This window comes from Sphaerodactylus townsendi, linkage group LG05 (assembly GCF_021028975.2).
Source record: "Sphaerodactylus townsendi isolate TG3544 linkage group LG05, MPM_Stown_v2.3, whole genome shotgun sequence".
Classification (NCBI taxonomy): Eukaryota; Metazoa; Chordata; class Lepidosauria; order Squamata; family Sphaerodactylidae; genus Sphaerodactylus; species Sphaerodactylus townsendi.
In genome coordinates this window covers 115,009,490-115,034,978 of record NC_059429.1, presented here as the reverse complement: position 1 = coordinate 115,034,978, position 25,489 = coordinate 115,009,490, and positions in this window count along the sequence as shown.

Genomic DNA, 25,489 nt, shown 5'->3' with positions numbered 1-25,489 from the left:
CCAGCAATCGAGCTTACTCCCAGGTAAAGGATCGTGCCCAGGCCAGTCTAGATGTGTGTGTGTGCCCACAGAAAGGGCTCTGAGTGCCACCTCTGGCACCCGTGCCATAGGTTCGCCACCACTGCCATAGGGTTTTCAAGAAAACAGACATTCAGAGGTGGTTTGCCATTGTCTGCATAGTAACTCTGGACTTCCTTGGTAATCTCCCATCCAAATACTGACCAGAGTCAGCATGGGATAGTGGTTAAGAGCAGTGGACTCTAATCTGGAGAACTAGGTTGATTCCCCAACTCCTCCACATGAATTGTGGACTCTAACCTGGTGAACTGGATTTATTTTCCTGCTCCTGAACATGAAGCCTGCTGGATGACCTTGGGCTAGTCACAGTTCGTTCATAACTCTCTCAGCCCCACCTACCCCACGAGGTGTCTGTTATGAGGAGAGGAAAGGTATGAGTTTGTAAATCGCTTTGAGACTCCTTACTGGTGGGAAAGGTGGGGTACAAATCTGAACACCACCACCACCACCACCACCACCACCACCACCACCACCACCACCACCACCTCCTCCTGCTCTTCTTCTTCTTCTTCTTCTTCTTCTTCTTCTTCTTCTTCTTCTTCTTCTTCTTCTTCTTCTTCTTCTTCTTCTTCTTCTTCTTCTTCTTCTTCTTCTTCTTCTTCTTCTTCTTCTTCTTCTTCTTCTTCTTCTTCTTCTTCTTCTTCTTCTTCTTCTTCTTCTTCTTCTTCTTCTTCTTCTTCTTCTTCTTCTTCTTCGCTGGACCAGGGTGGGTTAGCTCTGCTGTTATTACTCAGTCTTACAGCAGCATTTGGCCCGGTCAGTCACAATCATTTGACCTTGCTAGGACAGTCTTATAAATAAATAAACCTCTTTCGTGTGCCACCTCAGTTGTATTTTTTCTAGACTGAAAACTCTGGGATACTTAGCCTTTCCTTATAGGAAAGGGGTTCAGACCACTTAATCATCTTGATTGTTCTATTCTGTAATTTTTCCTGCTCAGAGGTCCTTTTTTGAGATAGGGGCAGCTCAAACTGCATACAAAATGCAATGAACCCCTTGCATTTTAGTTTGATGTCCATTTAGAGTTACCAACCTCCAGGTGGGCCCTGGAGTTCTCCTGGATTGGCAGTTGATATTCAGACTACAGAGTTTAGCTTCTCCTAGATGAAATGGCAGCTGCTGTGGTTGGACTCTATGGCATTATATGTCCACTGACCTACATCCCAAATCCTGCCCTTCCTGGGTATCACCCCAGTTCCATGCACAATTTTGCCTTTGGACCAAGCTCAGAGAAAACTGTTCTTCCAATTTGTCAAAGAATCTGGGGCTACCGAGTGCCAATTTTCCGGAAATCAATTTTCTGGAAATTATCAGCACATTTCCCCAAAACAACTTTTTTAAAAAATTGATTCAATATGTTTCTTAACTCAAGGCTTTCAAGACAACTTCCAGTACGTAAACACAACCCAATAAAACTTTAAAACCAGAGAGGGGCTGTGGCTCAGAGACACGACATCTGCTTTGCTTACAGAAGACCTCAGGTTAATTATCCGGCATCTCCTGTTGAAAGAGTTGGTGATATGAAAGACCCCTGCCCATAAACCATCTGGCTGGTTTTACAGCTTTTACGGCCCTGGCCCCCATTTGGTGGAACAGGCTTCCTAAGGAAGTTAGGGCCCCTCGAGATTTGCAACGCAAGGCCAGCAAAACAGCCCTGTTCACCCAAGCTTTTCCACCTGGCCAGTTGAGGTGATGCTGTGTTTCCATCTATTGCCTTGGGCTCTCATGGGTGCAGTAGGAGGGGGTGGGTTTGTTGCCATCTTTTTATTACTGTTTTAAAATCTGTTTGCTGAGTTACTAAATTGTTTTATTCGAAGTTGTGATTGTTAGTTATGATACGTTGGTTTGTAAACTGCCCTGAGCCCTTCGGGGGAAGGTGGGCTATACATGTGAAGTAATAAAAATGAATAAATATCCTTGAGAACTGCTGCTAGTCAGAGCAGACAGCACTGACCTTGAAAGATCAGCGGTCTGACTCAGTAGAAGGCAGCTTCCAGTGTGCATTAAAAAGTATATTTTAATATCATCACCAAAAGCCAGCAACATCAAAACCAGAGTGAAAAAAATTAGCTCTAGGTAAACCAGAGGCGTAGCTCCAAGGAGACTGGGGGGTGCGCAATGCATCGGGTGCATACCCCTGTGGGGGTGTGGCGAGAGTGTTCCGGGGGCGTGGCGGGGTGTGGCAGGGGCGTTCCGGGGCGGGGGCATTCCAAGGCAGATGTTGGCATGGCAGGACGTATCAGTGCACCGGGTGCTTTCCCTCCTTGCTACGCCTCTGAGGTAAACAAAAAGATCTTAGCATGACACCTGAAAATAAAAACCCTATGTGTGAGGTATTCAGCAAAAGAGATGGCATTCCACAAAACAGGGTACCAAAACAGAAAGACCCTGTTTGGTTAGCCACCCACCTCCCTCCAAATGGCAGGAGCATCTGGAGCAGGGCTTCTGATAAAGATATTTGTTTGAAGGCAGGTTCATTAAATAGCCAGTGCTTTTTCCAGTACCATGCTCCAAAACCACTTATGGCTTGAAAGACCAAAACCTTACCAGCACTTTGAATTTTGTCCAGAAGCAACCAGGAAAACAGGGAAGTTCTCTTCCAAAAGATAACTAGCTCCCATGGAGTAATTCTGCATAGGATTGCACTGTTACTTATGTAAGTATACCTAGGTCTGGAGGTTTAAAAGAAACCTCAGGCAAATTACATGCACATTTGGACATGTAATGCCAACTGATGGTGGTGAAAAATGACATCAAGTCGCATCCAACTTACAGTGACCTCATAGGATTTTCAAGGCAAGAGAGGACAAAGGTGGTTTGCTATTGCTAGCTTCTGCATAGCAGCTCTGGAATTCCTTGGTAATCTGTCATCTAAGTACTAACCAGGGCCAGCCTTACTTAGCTCCTGAGATCTGACACGACTGGGTTAGCCTGAGCTATAGGTCAGGCTGGTATCATCAACTAGAACCTTCTGAACATTAAGATATGTGACTGAATGTGATAGTGGCGATTTCCTCACTGGCGATTAATCCCAGAATAGTCACCTGAAATATCAAGATTTCATTGCAACCTCCGCACTGCCGAACCTTGGAACACAGATTAATCCTGGCTCTGTCGCCCCCCCACCCCCAAATCCCACGTTTCCCCGGTCCCTGGTTGCTTGTTTGTACAACTTTTTTGCAGAATACGTTACCAATCTGGATTGGTGGGGAGGTTTGGGCATCTGATTTGGTTTTCAATTTCCTGCCGTACACAGTGATGCAAATGCTTCCAGCCAATCAGAGTACTGTGGCCAATGCATGATGCGTACGCAGGTTTTTTTTTGGGGGGGGGGGTTGTTTTTGTTCCACTCGGCCCAAGGTCTTCCATGTACAGCTTGAATTTGAATTTATGTCTTCAGTTCCTAGCACTACTGTGCTGTTTTAAGTCATTCTCCCAACCAACTCTCAACTTCAATCCCCCTCTTGACAAGAGAGGGTTGTTGTCACTATTCCAGTTTTAATGTAGGTGGAATATTAAAACATTTTTTTTTAAAAATGGCATACATAAAACTACTATGTATTATCAGTTTTGACTAAGTTAATTTCTAGGTAATGGCCCGTATCCAACTGGCTTCCTGAAGCGTGCCTAAGAATTTGGGTGTGTCCACTGTTGTTTTTAAAAGTCTTCTCTTTTTTTTTGAACAACAATGCCTCAGAAACGACTTTGGGGAAGTTTCTTCTGTTTCAAGCCGTGCAGCTTGGAGAGGTGATGCTCAAAAAAAGTGCAAGCCGAAAAGCCTTCTTGGGTGTGAAAAGCAATACAGTTCGTGGAGTCTTGGCCAGCAGCTTCCAGGAGTCTTCTAGCACTACGGATCCGTAATTGGCTTCATGCTTGATCTGGGATGCCAGCCTGCAGGTGGAACCTGGGGATCCCCAGAATGACAGCTCATCTCTAGACTGCAGAGATCAGTTCCCAGGGTTGCCAGTCTCAAGGTGGTAGCTGACTATTGGGATTCAGTTTTCTTTGTGGTTTCTAAGTGTAACCTCTATCTGTGGGTTCTGTGGGGCAGAACTTGGAAGGAGTTGCAAAGAACTAAATTTAAAACAAAATGGTTTACTTTCTTAACAAATAACACTTTTAACATTAACATTTAACATTAACAATTTACAGTCCGTTTAGGTTGCATTTCGCGTCCTTATATTTACAGTCTACTGATAATGCCAAGTCAAATTCTTCTGGTGGTTGGCTTATGAAGACTTCAGAGGCTTGGTGAACGGGATTCAAGATGCCGAAGGTCCCCAAAAGAACTCCCATCAACTACATACATAGCAAGCCCTGAAACAAGGTGTTAAGAGCTTATAAAGAAATAAATCAAGGTCCCAGCCTGGTAGCCTTGTTTCCTCCAACTTCACCAGTTTTTGCAGCCTTCTGCTTCTTTGAATCCCCACCCCTTTCTGGGTCAATCCATTCTGAACACAGGGGTTACATAAGCAGTTGCAGATGCCTTTTTCTTGGACAAAATAAAGTCCAAAAGTGAATCTGGCATTAAAATGAAGGCTTGTTTTCCCAGACAGGTGTACAAAAGCAGGTATAAAACAAAACATGGAAACTAGCAAAGGAAACCAGAATGACAACTATATAGGGAAACGAAAAGGAATGAGAAATGGCATATTCATATCTCCCTAACACAGAGTACATACAGTGTTGAGCTCAGCAGAAGAAGCAACAGAAGAGGCACAACCTTCCATTGGCACCCCTAGACCATGCATGTGGCATGGGTGTGGACACAGAGAGCTGTGGTTTGGACACCAAAATAGAAAAAAATTATCTGAGTGGAAACTGCCCTTGAGTGACCAGTTTAGAAGATCCAAAAGATGATATGCAGAACATGCAAGATGTGCTGATTGGCACTTTGCTTTTGGTCTACATGCATGGGAGGGTCAAGAGAACATCACCCTACATGCCAACACAGTTGACCCTGGTGGTGAGTAATCAACTAATGAGCACCTTTGCAAATCCAGACAAAGAACGTGACTGATCTCAGTGCTCAAACATCAACGCTGCATTCCCGATCAAATCAATGCTCTTCTTCTTCGCACACATTTTCCCTTCCTTGTGAGCTCACAGACAGCCTGGTGGTAACATACAAGGTCAAACATTAGGGAAATCCACATGTATCACTGGCCTCAACAGGCCAAACGGCATTTTCCCCGGGGTATTTCAGGTTGGAAAAATGGCAAGGGCAGGAGGTTGAAGTGCTCTGAAGATGTGGTCCCAAGCCAAATCAGGCATTGTACAGACATGAATTGAGGAGAACCAGCAACTTGTACCTGACTGTTATGTAGAATGGAGACTCTACACACAACATTTGTATTGATGCCAACATAGTATACTGGACTTGCATTTCTCATTGCCCTTTGATGCACACTCTCCTAGGATGGCAAATGCCATTAATGCAAGAAGCTCTTCTGGACAAACTGCATGGGCACATTTGTTGTGCATTTTATTTATTAATTAAAACATTTATACCCCCCGCCCCTTTCCTTCTTCCTGTACTTCCAACATGATGCTACACTGCCAGCTGGGAATATAGACAGCTGCTCTGCAGATACACTTAGTGAATGACTAACAAGGAGAACCACATCAGACCCTTTTCCAGAAAAAGACAAACTTCTTCACCCTCCTTGGTCAGGCTTTGGTTATTTGCGATGCTCCTTGAAGACTAGTAACCACATTAATTCCGGCATAAACTTCCATGAGTCAGAGCAGACAAAAGCTTATGCTGGAATACATTCTCTTAGCCTTTAAGAAGTCCAGCCACGGGACTACTGTTCAATTTTGCTGCAACAGACTAACACAGCTACCTCTCCAAAATTATCATAATAAACAGGCCTTTAAAAAAAAAAGAAGAACTTGCCACGCCCCTACTTCTATGCTGAGGTACTATCATAAATAATTTATTCCCTTTAAAAAGTTTTAAAATTATTTTAAGAGCCTTTCCTGGGGTCCACGTCTTTGATTTTTCCTTTCAAGACAGAAATAAAATGTTTGACCGTGATAACAATGAGATACAAACACTTCACGTCATTGCTGTATGCTAGATGAACACATGAAGCTGTCTTACATGGAACTAGACCCTTGGCTCATCAAAATCAGTATTGTTTATTTTGGAGGTGTCAAACTCATAGGTCAGTGATGGTGAAACCCCTTTGCTTAGGTGCTCCAAAACTGATGAGATGCACCCAAACTTCGCAAACCCCAAAACCCCCCCTTATTTATGCTCGCCAAGTTGCCAATACATGGCAATTTAACCCTGAATACTGAGGGTTTTAGGCCCTATAGAAAAGCGGTTGGCTCCAAGGCGCACATTACTGCTCCAGGAGTAAGCTTGAGGTAATAAGTCCCGGTGGCTTTGCTTTGGAAGCAGCTTTGGGCAGCAGCGCTCTGTGAACAGGTGAATCCGCGACCTCTAGGAGGGTTTTACTTCAAGGAAGCTAAACCCCAGCAACCAAGCTTACTTCCAGGCAAAGGATCACGCTTTCGTTCTTCCCATGAAAATCAGTAGGGTTTAACAGCGCTTAACAGGGTTACCTACACTGCTTCCTCAAAACTAGGTCTTAAGTTTAATGCTAATAATCTCCCTGAAATAATTACACTATTAGCACATGATGAACTCTGTGCACGTGTGCCCACAGAGAGGGCTCTGAGTGCCACCTCTGGCACCCGTGTCATAGATTCGCCACCACTGTCATAGGTTGACTGGGTTGAGCCTGCGTGTGTGGCTGCCTCAGCTGACCCCAGAACAGCACTGGGGCGGGGGGGGGGGTGTTTGCCTAGACTGGTGAGCCGACAGCGGGGTTGAATGGGCTGTCTTGAAAGGACTTACCAGGCCCTTGAGCCAGCCAAGGCAACCCCACCCCCCCAATGCAATTGCCCTTTGATGCACAGATAGAGAGCAGGTGAAAGGGTTGCATCAGCTGACTTGTGGCCCTGATAAAACCCCCTCAAGGGACTGGATTGGCTCCTAGACCACAGGTTTGACACCCCTTGTCTAAGACTGGCAGCAGCTCTCCAGAATCTCAGATAAAGGACTTTCACATCACCAGCTACCTGATACTTCAAGTAGAAAGGCTTGGGATCGACCTTAGAACTTCTGCATGCCAAGCAGATACTTTAGCACTGAGCCATGGCGCCTCCCCAGTTGACGGGAAAGGTTAGATTCAATGTGGAATTTAGTTGGAAGGGAAGGAGTTGGTTTGCAGTGTTATGCTCTGTAGACTTCCTTGTCTCCTCAATGCCTCATCGGATTAGTTACACTCCTTTAAAAAAATATTTGTAAAATTTCATCCGTATCATACCTGTTCTACCTGACTGACACATTTCAAGCACTGAAACTCCCTAATATAATTCTTGGTTAGTGGCGAGACGATCCAGTTAGCGATTGATTACGAAAGCCGCAAATCCTCACAGGCATCAAACTCTGATATTTATTCAGCTCAACTGCCTTGCCAGCTCTGCCGTTGCACAACCCAATCTCCATGCCAAGCAACCGGTGACAATGGCGTAAGTCACTTGGAATCCTCCCCTTCAGCTTATGTTCCATCAGTTTCCATGTACAAAGTGCAGACAAATATTGTTGAAGACTTTCACGGCCGGATTCAATTGGTTGTTGTGGGTTTTACAGGCTGTGTGGCCATGGTCTGGTGGATCTTGTTCCTAACGTTTCACCTGCATCTGTGGCTGGCATCTTCAGAGGTGTATCACAGAGAGAAGTCTGTTATGAGAGAAGTCTGGACACTGTGTATAACAGACTTCTCTCTATGATACACCCCTGAAGATGACAACCACAGATGCAGGCGAAACGTTAGGAACAAGATCTACCGGACCGCGGCCACACAGCCCAGAAAACCCTCCACAACCTGCAGACAAATAATTTAAAGGGGGGAAAAACCCTGCTCAGTTCATGCTCCTATGACACTCCGTACTGGCCTGATCACAAAATGTCTGTTGTCTTGGCAAGGAACAGAGAGACTGCAAGAGAATAAAGGTGATGATTCAAGTGATAATAGTACTGCAAACTTTACAAATCAGGTAGCATTTAGTATTACCAAGACTTATTCTTTATGACAGTGTGGTATAGTGGTGAGGAGCAATGGACTCTAATCTGAGAAACTGGGTTTGATTCTCCATTCATTCACATGAGTGGTAGACTCTAATTTGGTTTGTTTCCCCACTCTTCCATAAGAACAACTCTAATCTGGGTTTGTTTTCCCACTCCTATAAATGAGGCCTTGCACTTGTCACAGTTCTCTCAGAACTCTCTCAGCCCCACCTGCCTCACAAGGTGTCTATGGGGGGAGGAAGAGAAGGTGATGTTATGACTGTGCAAAAACTTAGGGAGATTCTGCACTCACTAACTCGACCTAGGTTCCACTTAGGTTCAACCTAGGTACTCCCCACATTCAGTGAGTTTCACTCGGGTCCATTCCTGATCTGCTCCATCCTGCCGTTAAATTTCCGAATCCACCAGGGAGGTACAGTTTTTTCGGCAAATCCAGGTTGAATCTGGTAAAGTGAGGAATCTCCGTCGCCTTGATTTGCCTGTTCAGCCAATCACAGACAAATGTCTTGGGCATGTGCGGAACGGGAGACTCACGCCAGCGAAAAGCGTGCCTCCCCTCCCCGCTTCTGTATAGAAGCGACAGCCATGCACATAAATAGAGGGCAGATTACACGCTGCTCATAGCAACGCAGCAGCCTATCAGGAACAAGGAGCAAATGACGCACCGAGGTGATCTCGCCCTCTGAGCTCGGCTCCGGCAGGATGACCTCAGCTGCTGTGTGGAGTAATGGAGGAATTGACCTAGGTCGGCAATTTCAGCACGACGGGACGAACCTAGGTTGAGTTAGTGAGTGTGGAATCTCCCTTTAGAGAGCCATCTGTATAACATTGTATCCCACTGAGGTCCCTCCCCTCCCCAGGCTCCATCCCCAAATCTCCAGGAGTTCCCCAACTTGGATCTGGCATTCCTGCCTCCCCATTTCTTGCTGGTGGCCAGGAGGGACCTGATGGCGCCATAAGTGGGTCTTCGGGGTTCTACCCATGCATCTGTGAGTCAGGTTTACATCCAGTGCATAGTGATATGCAAGCCATCTCATATGATCTGCACAGTTCAACAAAATAATTATACACGAGGTATTCATCCTTATGCCACTTGGGTGTTAAGGAATCAATGGGATCACAATGGCAACGTCTCTGTGGAATCAGAAGTGATGTTCATACAAGATGCCTTCATGGCACACTATTCTGCATTTGACATAGATCTTTGTCGCCTCGCCATGCAGACATGTTTCGATGACCATTGACACCAAATTTGGCACCTTCCTTTCGCAGGATGCCATGAGAACCAGATAAAGAGTATGTTCCTCCTTTCCCGATCTTGATAAATGGGTTCTTTCAGTTTTAATTTAGAGGAATTATGAGTGGATTGATTCCAGCTCTTGTATTACCCAGGGAAGTTCTTACCCAATACTGTGGTCTGTTTGAGGAAGCAGAGATGTGATAGAGATTGGAAGATGCTGCATTTAGACACTGCCCAACAGCAGCAGCTCCCGTAAATGACCCTCTCACCAGTGAGGCAGGATGTGCTGGATCCCTTCCCCTCTCTGGAGTCCCCCCGCCTTTCCAGGCCTCTGCTCGTGTGATTCAATTTTGGTTTCATGTTGTGCAACTGTAGGATACCAAAGAGGAAGGAAGAGAACAGGCCAAGGAGAAGAGATAGGGGAGCTAGATTAAGGTAGAGGAGTGAGAGGAGAACCTCTTCAGACCTTGTGCAAGCCTTGAGTGCGAGCATGTGTCAACAGTTCAATGTCTGGGGTTTGAGTGGAAACGGCCTTCCTGTTAGCTGAATGATAGCAGGCCGAAAGGAGAAGTGAAGCCCCTGGGTTCCAGGAAAAAGGAGATGACACCACGTCCCTGCCACCCCAGCCCATCCTGTTCCTCTCGATGGGTGCACCTTCTGAGCTGCATGTATTCCACCCCCATGAGATAGTTCAAGGCATTATTCACGGTGGGTCAATGACTGGGATCTATGACACACGGCATTTTTGTAACTATGCAACAGCCCGAGGGACACGTTGGAAAGACCAGTTTTTCATCCTTGGTGGAGCTTTTTTTTTTTTTAAAGTTCCCTCTTTCTCTTTTTCGCTTTGAGCATCAACAAGAGATAATATGCTTTATCAACCATAAGTGCTGCTTCACACACAATGTTTTGAGGTATATGCCTGAATATTCTACCCGAAATAGCACTCCCAATGTCACATTTTTGCAGCAAATGTCAAATCACGAAGACTTGAGGCAAACCTCCTCACAGAGGTTTCCTCCTGCATCCCTGGCCCTGAGCATGGAAGAGGAGAGGTTTCTCTTGACACCTAATCTCATCTAATTGCTGTAGTCTGTTGTGTGGCTGGATAGACAGAAACAAGAGGAATTATCTGGGGTGTATGTGATTTGTTTCACACATGGGAACAAGCAGCTATAAGCTCCATTCACCTTTCTGGGACAAGCAACAGGGGCCCTTTCCCCACTTACCTTTGGCCATCCTTTGCTGCATGCTGCTCTCAGCGCGCGTCATCTCTGGTGCACGCTCGGGCTTTCCCAGCAGAGCGTGGAGTCATCAAAAGGCGCCGTTTCGAGGAGCGCCAGGGATGCCGCGCGCTGAGGGGGCGCAAGAGCGGCAGCATCGGGGCGGCTGTGCTGTCACCGCTCCTGTAGTGGGGAGTGCCCCGGGACCCCGCGCTACTTGAGGAGAGTAGCGCGGGTCTTAAGGTAAGTGGGGAATGGGCCAGGTACAAACTCTGGTTTCCAGACTGTTTCCTGTAGCTAAATAATGGCGAGAGGCTCTGGTGTGATAGTCTTCTTGCCAAAAGTTCAGTTTTGGTGGTGTTTTGACATATTGCTTAGTTTTGCCATGATTTTGACTTGTGTTGGGATTGACCATAAGCCCATGCAGACAACAATAATGTGGGCTGTATGAATACATAGAGGGCAAAGGTGTCTTCTTGCCTTGCCCCAAGCCCTATGCATTTGTCTGACCTTTGACACAGAGGCTATATCAAGGATCCCCAGTCTTTTTGAGCCTGTGGACAAATTCAGAATTCTGACATGGCATGGCGGCTGCCACAAAATGCTAGTCACAAAATGATTGCCACGTCTTCAGTAACACAGTGTAGATCCTTGTGCTGTGGTGGCAGCTGCTGCCAAAACAACATTTTTTTTAAAAAAAAAATCTGCACAGTCAACCGAATTTTCAATAGTCAATCAAAAAAGTTACTGCCCAAAAGCCCCACCTGGCTGCATCCATTTCCTACAAACATTTGGTGGGCACCAGAAAAAGACATTGGCTGGTGCCGTAGTGTCCATGAAGTTGGGGACCCTGTCCTATACGCCTGACTTATATCTTTGTAAGTCAGATGACCATTCAAAAGTTAGGGAACAGGGCAGGCTGACAGGTATTGTGATTCTCCCCTCCCCTCTAGCTCCGTGTGAGCTTAAGAGTGATTATTCTGTAATGAGTGACTATTTTGTAGTATTCTGTGGTCTGTATGTGTGTGTGTGTGTGAAGTGCCCCAAGTCACAGCCGACCTACGGTAGCCCCACAGGGTTTTCAAGGTAAGCAACTCACATAGGTGGCCTGCCATTACCTTCCTCTGCATAGTAACCCTGGTACTATTCCTTGGTGGTCTCCATCCAAGTACTAACCAGGGTTGACCTGCTTAGCTTCTGAGATCTGATGAGATCGGGCTAGCCCGGGCCATCCAGGTAAGGGCAGTGGTCAACAAAAGAGCAGATTCCTTGTGTTGTCCCTTAGCTTGAGATCTGTGGTGCTGTAAGCTGGACACAAGTACTCAGAATCACACTGCTTCTGAACTGCAGTGCACTGGGATTTTATAAAGTGTAGTTCAACCCTGTGTTTTACTAATTTGGAAAGGAAGAACTGGTAGGGCCAAGAAAGACAAAGAGTTTGGATTAATACCCTGTAAGAAGTATCAAAGTGGCTTACAAATCCCTTGCCTTTCTCTCCTCACACAGACATCTTGTGAGAAAGATGGGGCTGAGAAAGCTCTTAGAGAACTGTGACTAGCTTAGGCCCTTTCCGCACTGTGGAAAGGGCACCCCTGCACCGGCAGGAATTCTGCCGGTGGAGGGGTGGGGGCCGTTCGCACAGGAGCGTGCGAGCAGCCCCTGCAGAGGCCGGCACGGGAGAGGCGGCTCCGCATGTTTTCCAAAAACTTCCCTCCAGGAGGGAGGTTTTTGGAGGCAGCCTGACGCCGCCCTGGGGGTGGTAGAGGGGAGTCAGGTCGGCGCTGCTGCGTTTTTGCCATCCCCAGGGCGCCGTATATGGCCCATGCGGAAAGGGCCTTAGAGTCTGCCACAGGAATCATATGTAGGAGAAGGGAAACAAATCTGATTCTCCAGATTAGAGTCCACCTGCTCTTAACCACTACACCATGCTGGTATACACGTTGAGGCTATAGCAGAACTTGATCTCTCCCCTTTGCCATACTTTAATTAATTAATTAATTAATTAATTAATTAATCGATCGATTGATTGATTGATTAATTAATTAAACTTAATATACCGCCCTATCCCCGAAGGGCTCAGAACCCTTTTCAGAAAGCCTCTTGCTCAGGTGTGTTCCCATTCCCTTTCTTTCTAAGGTTTTACAAAAGCTTGCTGGCATTTAAGATTGAAGACCCTTTCCTTTAAGAGCAAGTGCAGGTTTCTCTGCTGCGAGGCAAGCCCTGCTTCTCCCCACCCTGATTCTTCAACTGACACTTTCTTGGCTCAGATTCCAGCATAGATTTTCACAATGCGGCCATATTTCAGGCAGGCATTTGGCTTTTCTTTCACATTCCCCTGTCCCATAGCCTACTTGAACAATAATAAAAACACTCTGAGATATATATTTTTTGTTTACATTTGAAGGATGCTTGGCTCTGGGCAGGGTGGAGAGGCGGAGGAGCTTCGTAGGTGCTACATGAGCTGGCCAATCAGCGTTCTGTGCAGCCAGCTTCTCCTGGAAAGAGAGAGAACTACCAGTAGTTGCTCCTGGGCTTCATTCACATCAGCCATTTTCTACCCCGGCATTGCTTTCCAGGATGCCAGAGCCCGTTGAGCCCAATGCAGGGCTTTTCGGCAGCGAGGAGACTTTTTTGGGAGGTGGGGGGCCTTCCACACCATCGAAAAGTTCTCTGGAGGTGGCAGGGCACCATTTCAGCAACACCCTTCCTGGGTGCCCTTTATTTTCATGTCCTTTATTTTCATGCATTTAATTTATACACTGCTTTTCTCCCTAATGGGGTCCTATTTTTCTCCTCCATTTCATCCTTATAATCACATGAGCTAGGTTATGGTGACAGTGTGTGATTGGCCCAAGAACACAAGACAAGTTTCCATAGCTGAGTAAGGATATGGACCTAGTGGATATGGACCTAGTCCAATACGTCACCAAGACAGCAGTGATCAAACTACACAATGAGCAATATTATTTGATAGAGTCAGTGATGACCCTTTCTTTCCGCTTTCGTGAAATGTTGCACAATTCTGGGGATATGTTCTAGAGGGAATGGTTGGTTCCCTTTGAAACCCCGGGCACTGGCGTGCTACAAGAAACAACGTATTGGACCAGGAAAGGGTGTGCTTTGATCTTTGCCGGTTATCTGGCATGTGTCACTCTTACTTTACGAAATCAGTTCTTTGTACTTCAGGAGGACAGCTAGCAGAAGGAGGAAGTGCTCTCTGGAGGATATAGTCGAGTGCCTGGAATCATAGTTCCACCTTTAGTTTCAACAGTGATAAAATGAGGATAAAATGAAGATAACGATACTGTTCTTGCTGAACATGAATGAAGTATAATGAGTGCTTGAGAAACATATTCTGATCTTTGGATGAAATGAGCTGAACTGAAAGAGGTGCAGAGAAAATATTATCTGTTTCGGGAGATGATTTGCTGCACCAACCATAGGCTGATCAGGTTGAGCGGGAGGCGATTTCCCTATCTTAGTTTCACACCTTGTGTTATTCAAAATGTGGTCATCACTTGATAAGCTCATCTTGTGAAATAGCAGGAATCAGTCATCAAGTGTACCTAAGAGGGCAACCAAGATGATTATGGGATTGGAGCATCTTCCCTATGAAGAAAGGCTGAAGAGTCAATGTCCTTCAGTTTAGAAAAGAAACAATTAAGGGAGGGCAAAATAGAGGTTTGGGACTCTTTAGTTTGGAGAGGTCTGGGGAGGGGGATATGATTGAAGTCTATAAAATTATGCATGGGGTAGAAAATGTCAACAGAGAGAATGCTGGGGGGGATTAGGACTAATAAAGGGAAACATTTATTCATGCAACATATGATTGGTGTTTGGAATATGCTGCCACAGGAGGTGATGATGGCCACTAACCTGGATAGCTTTAAAGGGGGCTTGGACAGAGTTATGGAGAAGTCAGTCTATGGCAGGGGTAGGGAACCTGCGGCTCTCCAGATGTTCAGGAACTACAATTCCCATCAGCCTCTGTCAGCATGGCCAATTTGCCATGCTGGTAGAAACTGATAGAGTGGACCCTAGGCTATCTAGGCTCCTGGAATTCTAGTCTATAACCTGTGTGGATCCCTGATCCTCCTTGATCTGAGATTGCAAATGCTTTAGCAGACCAGGTGCTTGGGAGCAACAGCAGCAGAAGGCCATTGCTTTCACATCCTGCATGTGAGCTCCCAAATGCATCTGGTGGGCCACTGCTAGTAACAGAGAGCTGAACTAGTTGGACTCTAGTCTGATCCAGCAGGCTCTTTCTTATGTTCTTAGATTCATAAAATTGAACACAAGAGTAGAGAGAGAATGTTTTCTCCCTCTACCAAAATAATAGAACTTGAGGACATCCAATGAAGTTGATGGACAGTAAATTCAGGATGGAAAAAGGAAATGCTTTTTAATACAGTGATTAAAATGCAAAATTTGATGCCAGAGGATATAGTAATGGCCACAGGCATGGACAGCTTTAAAAAGGAATTGGACAGATTCACAGAGGATAGGTCTATCAGTGGCTACTAGCTATGGTGACTAAATGAAACCTCCATATTCAGAGGCAGTAAATCCCTGAATACCATTCCTGAGGAAGACCCTGTTGTTGGCCCCTCCATAGTAACTGGTTGGCCATTGTGTGAAGCAAAAGGCTGAATTAGACCAGTGGTCTGATCCAGCATGGTGGTTCTTATGTTTTTAAGTATGATGAGTCACCAAAGATTGTACCTGAATTTCACCATAGGTTATAAGCAAATGAGGAAAGCCACGGCCTAGTCTTTACATTTTTATATATAATGCTACGAAAGTTATGGCTAAGTAGCCTGTCTCCTTTATTAGCGTGGTGTAGTAGTTAAGAGCAGGTGAATTCTAATCTGGAGAACCAGGTTTGATTCCCCACTCCTCCACCTGAGTGGCAGAGGCTTATCCAGTGAACCAGATGAGTTTCCGCACTTTTACATTCCTGCTGGGTGACCTTGGGCTAGTCACAGTTCTTTGGAACACTCTCAGCCCCATGTAGCTCACAAGATGTCTGTTGTGGGGAGAGGAAGGGATAGGTGCTTGTAAGCTACTTTGAGTCTTCTTACAGGAAAGAAAAGTGGGGTATAAATCCAAACTCTTGTTCTTTTATGTTCTTTTGACTGGGAACAGAGTTTATCACTGAAGTGACACTTAGGTGTTTCTCTCTATGTGTCTATCCCAGAATGTTGTCTGAAAACTCTATAATTACCAATGCTTACCACAGGACAATGCTCTCAGAAGGAAAACCAAAACTTTGAACTATGAAAACCAAACCAAAACCTATGTTTCTAAAAAAAATTATCACATTTGCTTCAAGTTCTGATCATTTGCTGAAACTGAACATGCTGAGATTGTTAATTGCACTGATCTGCGTGCTGGATGATTATGTATTTGCTTCACCATTGGGTTGCATGTAATTCAGGCATCCTTCATTAAGCCACTCTAATGTGGTTCCCAGAACTGCCTTGGCAAATGCCAGTAGATTTTGGGTTTGGTGCCAGGAGGAAGTAGTTTGGGGGGTGGGATGTGATGCCATTTCCAGTTAATGCTTTGGGAATTTCCTCAGTCTGAATGGTAGACTATAGGGACTAGGTGAAATTTCTACAGTGTCCACTATTTTTCCTTGTCCTGAATTTCAGAAGATTGGGGCTGAGAGGAGGAAAGTCCCACTGGCTCATGAATTTGGGAAGCCTACAACATGAAGACTGCTAGGACATATTGGTAAGTGCCGCCTGAAAGATGGCCTGTTTTATTTAAAACTGTGCTAAAGAAGTGACTTTAAAACTAATGCCACAGAATAGTGAGTTGAGTGTCCAGACTTTAGATGGTGCTGAAGACTTCCCACAGTTATAACTGATCTCCAGGAGACAGTGATCAGTTCACCTTTCAGAAAGTGGCCTCTCTGTAAAGTGGACTCTATGGCATTATAACCTATTGAAGTCCTTCCCTTCCCCAAACCCCTCCCTCCTCATGCTCCACCCACCAAATCTCCAGGAATTTCCCAACCCTAATGGCGGGGCTCCTCCAAAATTTATGCAGAGCTCCTTAGAGAGAAGTTCAGTAATGACAGTTGGACGTCAACGAAACATCACTTGCCACACTGTCCAACTTTCCCTGCAATGTGTAGCCACAAGAAAATGGGGGTGTGCATGTTCATTTCCTCTGTGGCAACAGTAAAGCCCCAATGGTTTCACCAGTGTCCTTCACGGATTCACTATTCATTTAGGACATGTGCTACAATCCTTGGCATGACTCTGTTATTATACACACTCTAGATTTCGTCACCAGACAAGTTGATGAGAAGAGCAATCTTATGCAAGAGTTATTCCACTGATTTCAGTGGTCTTAGATTGGAGTAACTCTGTGTAGGATCACACTGTTGGAAGAGGCTTCATTAGGGTGAAAACCTTAGAAACCACCATAGGACCAGTCTAGTTAAAGGCATTTCAACCTGCTCTGTGGCCTTCAACAACCAGATTTGACAAATGAGGTTTGATAGTCAAATAACTTATGCAGTGGTGAGGTTATGCTGTTGCTGAGGATTAGATTACAACTGGCTGGCTCAGAGGAGGTGGGAAGGATTCTGCCTTAGTAAAGATGGAATAGCAGACTTTGCACAGCACCAGTTGTTGAAGAGAAACACCAGCACAACGGAAAGTGTATGTAGGCAGTTTTAAGTTGAGGAATTTTTTGGATCCCATCACTATTATCTAAAGACCACACATAATGCTGCCTTATACTGATTCGGCTGATTGGTCCAACACAGTCAGTGGTTGTCTATTCAGATTGGCCAAGGCTCTCTGGGATATCAGGCAGAGATTTTTCACATCACCTACTACTTCATCCTTTAACCTGGAGATGGTAGGGATTGAACCTGAGACTTTCTGCAGGCAAAGTAGAGCCTCTTCCACAAAGCCATTTCTCCTCCCTATGGTTGTGCTCAGCTGATGGATCCAACCCCATGGACCTGTCTAATCCCTATTTGAAGCTCATTAGACTAGTAAACATCTCCATATCTTGTGGTTGTGGGTTGCACAATTTAATGAGAAATGAAAGAAGAAATATACACCTACTCACTGATTCTACTTTGCAAATATCTCCATTCCTTATGGTCAAAGGGGTATCTATGAAAAATAGTGCCTATGGAAAGCACCCGTGTGCCCCTTGGGTAACCAGACCAGAGGTTGGTCCTCCTGCTGGCTGGCCATGGACCTTGTTTCTGGCTCAGGATGGCAGGATCCTCTCCCCGAAGTTCAGTGTGGGGCAGGCACAGAGGGCAGAGCAAGGTAAGGCACTCAAATGGCATAGTTGCAGTGGATGGGCAGGCAGGTAGAGATGGCACCCTCCTTCAAATGATGCCCAGGGCATGTGCCTTACATGCTGTACCTTAGATACACCACTGCATGCGAGAAATATAGGTAAGGTGAAACCTTTACATGTTAGTCTGTCCTGAATGCTGGCCTCTCTGATCACAATGATAATGAAGTATAGCACAGCTTCCTCCCCAACATTAGAATGAGATATTACTTGCATTAGAATATTACAACTCCTTCTGATGGATACCTTTATGTCAGATGGTTAAAGATCTCCAAAACTCCACAGAACCCCAAAGTATCTTTTATTCTAGAAAACAGTAATAGAATATTGTTGAAGGCTTTAATGGCCAGATTCAACTGGTTGTGGTGGGTTTTCTAGGCTGTGTGGCCGTGGTCTGGTAGATCTTGTTCCTAACGTTTCGCCTGCATTTGTGGCTGGCATCTTCAGAGGTGTATCTGTTAGAATAAAATACACCTGTGATACACCTTTGAAGATGCCAGCCACAGATGCAGGTGAAACGTTAGGAACAAGATCTATCAAACCACGGCCACACAGCCCGGAAAACCCACCAGAATCAGTAATAGAATACTTAGCATACTTACTCAGAAGTAAGCCCCACTGAAGCAGCATGGGAGCAACTTCCCTATGGTGCCGTCCCATGTTGCTAAACATTGCTCATCTATCTTTCCCTTCTGATTGGTATTCTCTGTCCCAGCGGGATGCCAGTCAGATAGAATGGAGCTATGCTATTGGCTCTCCTCATGTGATGCTTGTCAAGTAGGAAAGATTAGCATGATTAGCTCCACCTACTTGGAATTTTTTTTTTATCATGGTGGCCATGACAGCAGGGACAAAAGTGAATTCTATACAATCTCTTAGGAACGGACTGTTGACAAATATTATAATAATCTTGCTTAGATTTATGGTGCACCTGCATTTGGCATAGGGGGTGCAGTTCAGGTTGCCCCACCTTGAAAAGGATATCATAGAGCTGGACAAGGTACAGAAAAGAGCCACCAAAACGTTTAAGAGATCGGAGCACCTTGTCTAGACAGAAAGCCTGAGGGGGTCTGAATGTAAACCCCAGAGCTCCAAATCTAAACCCCAAAGCCTTTCTTCCTTGATAAGACAACCTTTTGAATACTGATGGAAGATAGGGCAGAGTTGTATAAAATCATACATGATAGGCAATTGAATTGGAGACACAAAAGAAAGCCCTTTTGTTTATACATACTTAACTGCCATCAAGTTGCACTTGACTTGTGGTGACCCCAGGGAAGGACTTTCAAGGCAAGGGAGAAGCAGAGGTGGTTGACCATTGCCTTCTTCTGCAGAGTAGTGGATTCCTTTCCACATACTGATCCTGCTTAGTTTCTGAGATTTGATAAAGATCAGGCTTACCATACCGCCTTCCCTCCTCCTTTTACTTTACTATTCATAATTAACCTATAGCATTCCCTACCACAATATCTAATGATCCCCTACAGCTTGCATTATATTTGTTTCATGTTTCCCTTGTTGATAAATTATATACATTTTATACTTTTGTAAGCTGCCCTGAGCCCATCTCATGCTAAGAAAGGGCGGGGTAGGCATCAAATCAAAACATGAAAAGGGACTAGTCAGATTGATCAAGGAGAATTTGAGCCATCTCTGGAAATTAGGCAGCACACAGCCAAGTAAAACTCCAGCTGCAGAGGCAGTATAACCCTAAATGCTAGGTATAGGTGCAAACAGTGGCAGGAGATTGTTGCCTTCACACCCTTTTTTGTGCACTTTTCAAAGTTATCTGACTAGCCACTGATGGAAACCGGACACTGGTCTCACAAGCCCCGTTGACCGATCCATCAGTCAGTGGTGGGATCCAAAAATTTTAGTAACAGGTTCCCATGGTGGTCGGATTCAAACTGTGGCGTAGCACCAATGGGGCTGGGCGTGGCACGACGGGGGCGTGGCCGGGCATTCCAGGGCGGGGCATTCCTGTCCAGGCCACAGCCACTGCGCCGGTGCACCTCCTGCTAGACTGTTTCAAGTTCTGCGTGCTACTGCTGAGAGAAGGGGCGTAACTAAGGCAAAAATCATGTGGCAAAATCACCAATTAGTAACCCCCTCTCAGCACACACCAATAATTAGTAACCTACTCTCGGGAACCTGTGAGAACTGCTGGATCCCACCTCTGATCAGGGTTCTTTGGATCCATGACAGCACCCTGCAACGTTTTATTGTCATCTCCAGCTTGCTGTTTTAGACTCCACCTCCCACACTGCAGGTGCAATTTAAAACAGATCACTCTCTGGGGACAATGCTGTATAAATCCCAAGTGCCAGACCTTCTAGGGAGGGAAGGGAATGTAGGGTGTCTGGCTTACAGGGAGTTGCTGGCTTTAATTATGGGATGCTGTTTTAGTTACCACCAGGCTTAATTGCAGTAACAGTAAAAGGCTCCAATGCTCAGAGTCATGTGTGGCCACTTACAAGAATCAGGGTAATGTCCTCTGGCAAAGGGAAATCCCCAGAAAAGGCTGAAGCCCGGCTGTACATGCTGCAGCGGAGCCAGGCTTTTCCTGTGAGCGAGAGAACTGTGTCCCTCACACAGAGAACACAGTGTGCTGACAAACTGCCCGGGGTGGGGTTCATAGCCAGACACATGCACACACACAAACATAGCAGTAAAGCTGGTTTGGCAATCATCTCTTGTGGGTCTGGCCAAGTGACTTTTGACACAGATGTGGGGTCCCTTTAACTCTTCTGATGCTCTGGCACATTTCCTTGATCTTATTTGTTTCTTTAGTTCCCACCAGGGTTTGGAATGAGTAATAGTTATTCAGAGTTTATTATATAATTTGCAGTCTCAAACAGCCCTGAGCTAGATAGCTTGGGATACCCACCAAGAAATATCAAGATCTTTATGCAGAAGCCAGCAATGGCAAACCATTTGAATCTCTTTCCTTGAAAAACTACCGGAAACTTCCTGAGTTGCCATAAATTGATTGTGGCTTGATGGAAAACAAAAATCCAGGACAAGCATAGTATTGCTGGAACTATTTACTGTCTGTTTATTTTTTTTTATCCTACTCTTCCTTGAAGGACCTTAGGGAGGTCTCCTCATCTGATTCTCACAACATCCTTGCAAAGCAGACTCTGCTACAGGTGGGTGGCTGAAGGTCACTCAATCAACAGAGTGGAAGATTTTACCCAGATATCCCCCAGGTGATTTTCTCACCCCTACACTAGACAAGCATCCTGAAAAATACTACACTTCTGAAAATAAACTTTTATTTTGTCCTAAAAATTTCAAGTTTTTTGTCCTTAAGGCTCTCAAAAAGGTGGAATTGAAAGTGGCAGACTCAGAAGTTGGGAGTAGAAGGGTTCCATCAGAAGCCCAAGGAATTAAGGGGTGGGGCTTGACTACCCTGCCCAGAGCTTCCTTCTCATGATGAGCAGGTGGAATATTCGGTTGGATCCAGTGAAAGGGACTTCCATCAGCTAGAGTTGCCAACCTCCAGGTGAAAGCTGGAGATTGCCCTCCATTACAGCTGATCTCCAGGCAACAGAGATCACTTCACCTGAAAAGAGATGACTGCCTTAGAAGGTGGACTGTATAGCATTATACCCCTCCCCAAATCCTGCCCTCCTCATTCTCCCCCCCTCCCCAAATCTCCAGGTATTTCCCAACCCTACCATCATCAGATGGGACTTCTCACCTCCCCTTCTTGCTGCTTTGCAAAGAATGCACAGGAACAGCATGAGGGGTGTACCAGCAGTAAAAGGAGGATAGTCCCCCCATTCTTATCCTTAGAAATCTACTGCTGGATCCAACCCTAGTGCAAGAAATAATCAAACAGATGTAAATCTTGCTTCTCTTTGGATAGATTATTTTCATAATGAATTCTGATTTTTTAAACCATGGAATATTCACAACCTAGATAACAGCTGCCACATTTTGTACAGATTAAGAAGCAGTGGGTTTTAAAGGTGCAATGTATGTAATAAGAACAAGCACCCAGAGATACAGCATGCAATTTTGGTCTGTTTACTAAATATGTTCCCAAATTGAAACAAACAAACAAAAAGAAAAGATTCCCCCCAAGTACAAATGATAAAAGCTTTGAAGTGTTTTTGTAAGATGCTCAGAGTAGGACACTGAGGGGGGGCGGGGCGGGAATTGCATTCCAAAAATATAAAATTGCAATCTGAATCAGAGTTACAGCCTTTGAACTCTGTTGAAATCAATGAAGTCATTGGGCTGAGAAGTCTGCCTAAGATAGCCCTGTAAGGCCATAAGGCTTAGAGTCTGTGCTGGGTGGGAAAACAAGGGATAAATAAACAAACAAATAGAAATACTTGCACAAATGCACACTTTCCCCTTTTTAACTGAAAGGAATACTGGAGGGCTATGGAAAATACACTGACAAGAAAATGGTTGAGTATCCTTAGCTGTCCTTCCTCTGCCTTCCATTGTAGCATACATTGACATCTTTAAAAAAAATTGGGGAAAATACTTTGCTTAGCCCTCACAAGTGATGATATTATTATGGAATGAAATCACAGCTGCCACATTTTTAGCTAGTGTTGGCCTTCATGCATATCAGGTTGTTCCCAAACACCTAGGACAGTGGTGGCGAACCTCTGGCACTCCAGATGTTATGGACTACAATTCCCATCAGCCCCTGCCAGCATGGCCAATTGTCCATTCAGGCAGGGGCTGATGGGAATTGTAGTCCATAACATCTGGAGTGCCAAAGGTTCGTCACCACGGACCTAGGATGTCAAAATGTATTTGCATAGTGTATGTACAGATCCCAAGCAATGTGGCCTTTTGTAATTGATAAATGGAGATTTAATCATATGTATTTCATTTTATATTTTGAAATTTATTTTTATTATTGTTGTTGCTAGAACTGTGACTGGCCCAAGATCACCCAGCTGGCTTCATGTGAGGGAGCAGGGGAACAAACTGAAGGGCAACTGGTATATTTACAATATATATATATCCTGTCAAGCAGAGTAATGAGCAGAAATGTGGATTCTGCGGCACGTTAAATTAGAATAGTTCTCTCTCAAAAGACCAGCCGGTTTTACTTCAGAAGTTCATAAATGTGAATAGAACTTTACTTTAACTGAGAGAGAAAACATATACAGTATATACATATCGACAAAGTATCACATATATTTGGTTACATTCACGGCTCATCATTTGTTACAGTTTTGGTTGTGCTAGTAATCAGTGTCTTTTAGTCAGAGCACTTTTACATAACATTGGTTAGGGAGTATACAGAGCAACCTCTCTTTTTCATTCATTCATTCATTCATTCATTCATTCAGTCAGTCAGTCAGTCAGTCAGTCAGTGAACAACAGAACACTACCAACAGATTTTAACTGTCACCTTTAGAATGTTCGTGCAGCTTCCCAGAATTCTCTGCTGCTTGTGCTGCTACTGCATGCAAACAAGGCTGGAAATTCCAACACAAACCTGGTTAGAGTCCACCAAATCTCTAGGAGCTTCCCAACCCAGAGTTGGGAACTCTATCATGCAAAAAGCCTCCTGCTTTTTTCCAAGTAAGCCACAAATTCCCACTGGCTGTGTTACTTGACATCTGTCTACCAGTCCTGTATACTAGCTGGTGTCTAAAATGGGGACTGTCTCTTTCAACAGCTTGTGTTTTGTAGGTGAGCAGCATTCTGATTCAAGATTGAGTTGCCTGCAAAGTACCACTTGCAAGTTGCAAGAGCTGTGGCTGGCATGGGTCGTCATGGTGAAGGACTGGTTCTTGCAGCAGTAGAGATGCAAACACAGGACCACTTGTTAAACCTTGGTGTATTGGATTCTAGCACAGCATATGCAACATATGAGAGAAGAGACATCCCCTAACCAAGTGCAATGCACCATTCCCTTAGCAGAGGTCGGCCTTGCATATCTGGGATTAGGTGGGGTGGGGAGCGATAGAGGGGCGGGGAAGCTTCCAGGCAGGTTAGAGGCACTGTACTTCTCAATTTACAAAGGAAACATTGATTCAAATCGCCCACATCATGTTCCTGGGGCTGTAGGCTGAAGCCAGTGGAGCAGGCTCTGCTTCATTCCATTGGAGCTGCCAAGAGGGACCAGTTGGCAGGAGGAAAGATTCCCCCCTCCCCCCATGACATCCTTTGTTTGGAAACACTTAAAGTGGTCACCTAAAAGCAACTGTTGTGTCCTAAAAATGGAAACAAAAACAGCCATGTGGAAAACAAAAACTCCCCTGAGTTTAAATCAATCAGATAGTCTATAAGAAAATGGGAGTAATATGGAGCATTTGATGACTCCATTTCAGCAGGAGTGTCCCTGCACCCCAGCTTAGGGATGCCATGTAGGGCTGGCATCCTCCAGGTGGAGGCCGGAGATCTCCCAAGATAACAGATGGTCTCTGAGCAACAGAGATCAGTTCATGTGGAGATAATGGTTGATTTGGAAGGTGGTATTTGGCATTACACTCTATTGCAGCCCCACCCCTCCCTAAATCCCACCCTTCTCAAGCTTCCAGCTTTGCAAGGGGAGCGGAGTTAGCAGGGTGGCTGTGTAGATGGGGACGGTTCTCCCTATTTCCACAGGCACCCCATCCCCCCTGGTTTGCAAAGCTACATTCTGGCTTCGCAAAGGGAGAGAGCCCAGAAGGGGATTGGGGGTGGGGAGAAGACCCAGGAGGGTGCCCCTTTTCTGGCCTTGTCCCTGCCCCGTCTCCTCCTGACTACTCGCCTGGAACAAAGTTAAACATAATTAAACTTAAGTCAAACTCTTCAGGCTTCTTATTTGGGGGGCGGGGCGGGCGGAGGAGGTGTACTGGCCCCACCCCCAGTCTTTTCCTGGCTGCTCAGCTGGAACTAAATTAAAGACAATTCTAAGCTTTGCAGCAGACTTCAGCTGCAGCGGCAGGGGGCAGCAGCCTGTGAGCCCTCGGGCAGCTGGTGCTCAGAGCAAGAGGCCTGGCTTGCCCTACCCACTTTACACCCTGGACTCCACCCTCAAAGTATCCAGGTATTTTTCAGTCCAGAGTTGGCAACCCTAACCATGTATTTTCCAAAGAGAAAGACCACCCAGGCATTCATTCTTTGCCTGCTAGCAGGAGAAACAAATTAAAAATTAAGGGCACACCAGTGTCAAGCTGGCACCGGGCTCCATTTTCCCTAGCCACGCCTCTGCCCAGAGGGGAGGTCGGAAGGGGCTGCTGGCTGGGAGCCCAGCTGGTGGGGGGGGGGCGGGGGAGGGCGTGGCAGGGGAGTCTGTTCCCAGCCTCAAAGAGCTGCTTTAATAAGCACTGAGGACGGGGGCGGGCTTGTGGAGGTGTGGCCATGCCCCCAGGGGTGGGGGGGTGGGGCCCTGCCCCCTGAACCCCCCTATTTTAACCCCACCCTTCCTCTAAGGCAGGGTGTCCAACCCTGGTTCTCCAGATGTTAGTGGACTATGAAGCATAGTCCTCAGATATCTGGAGGACCAAGGTAGGACACCCCTGCTCTGGGGGAAGCATACCGGATTTT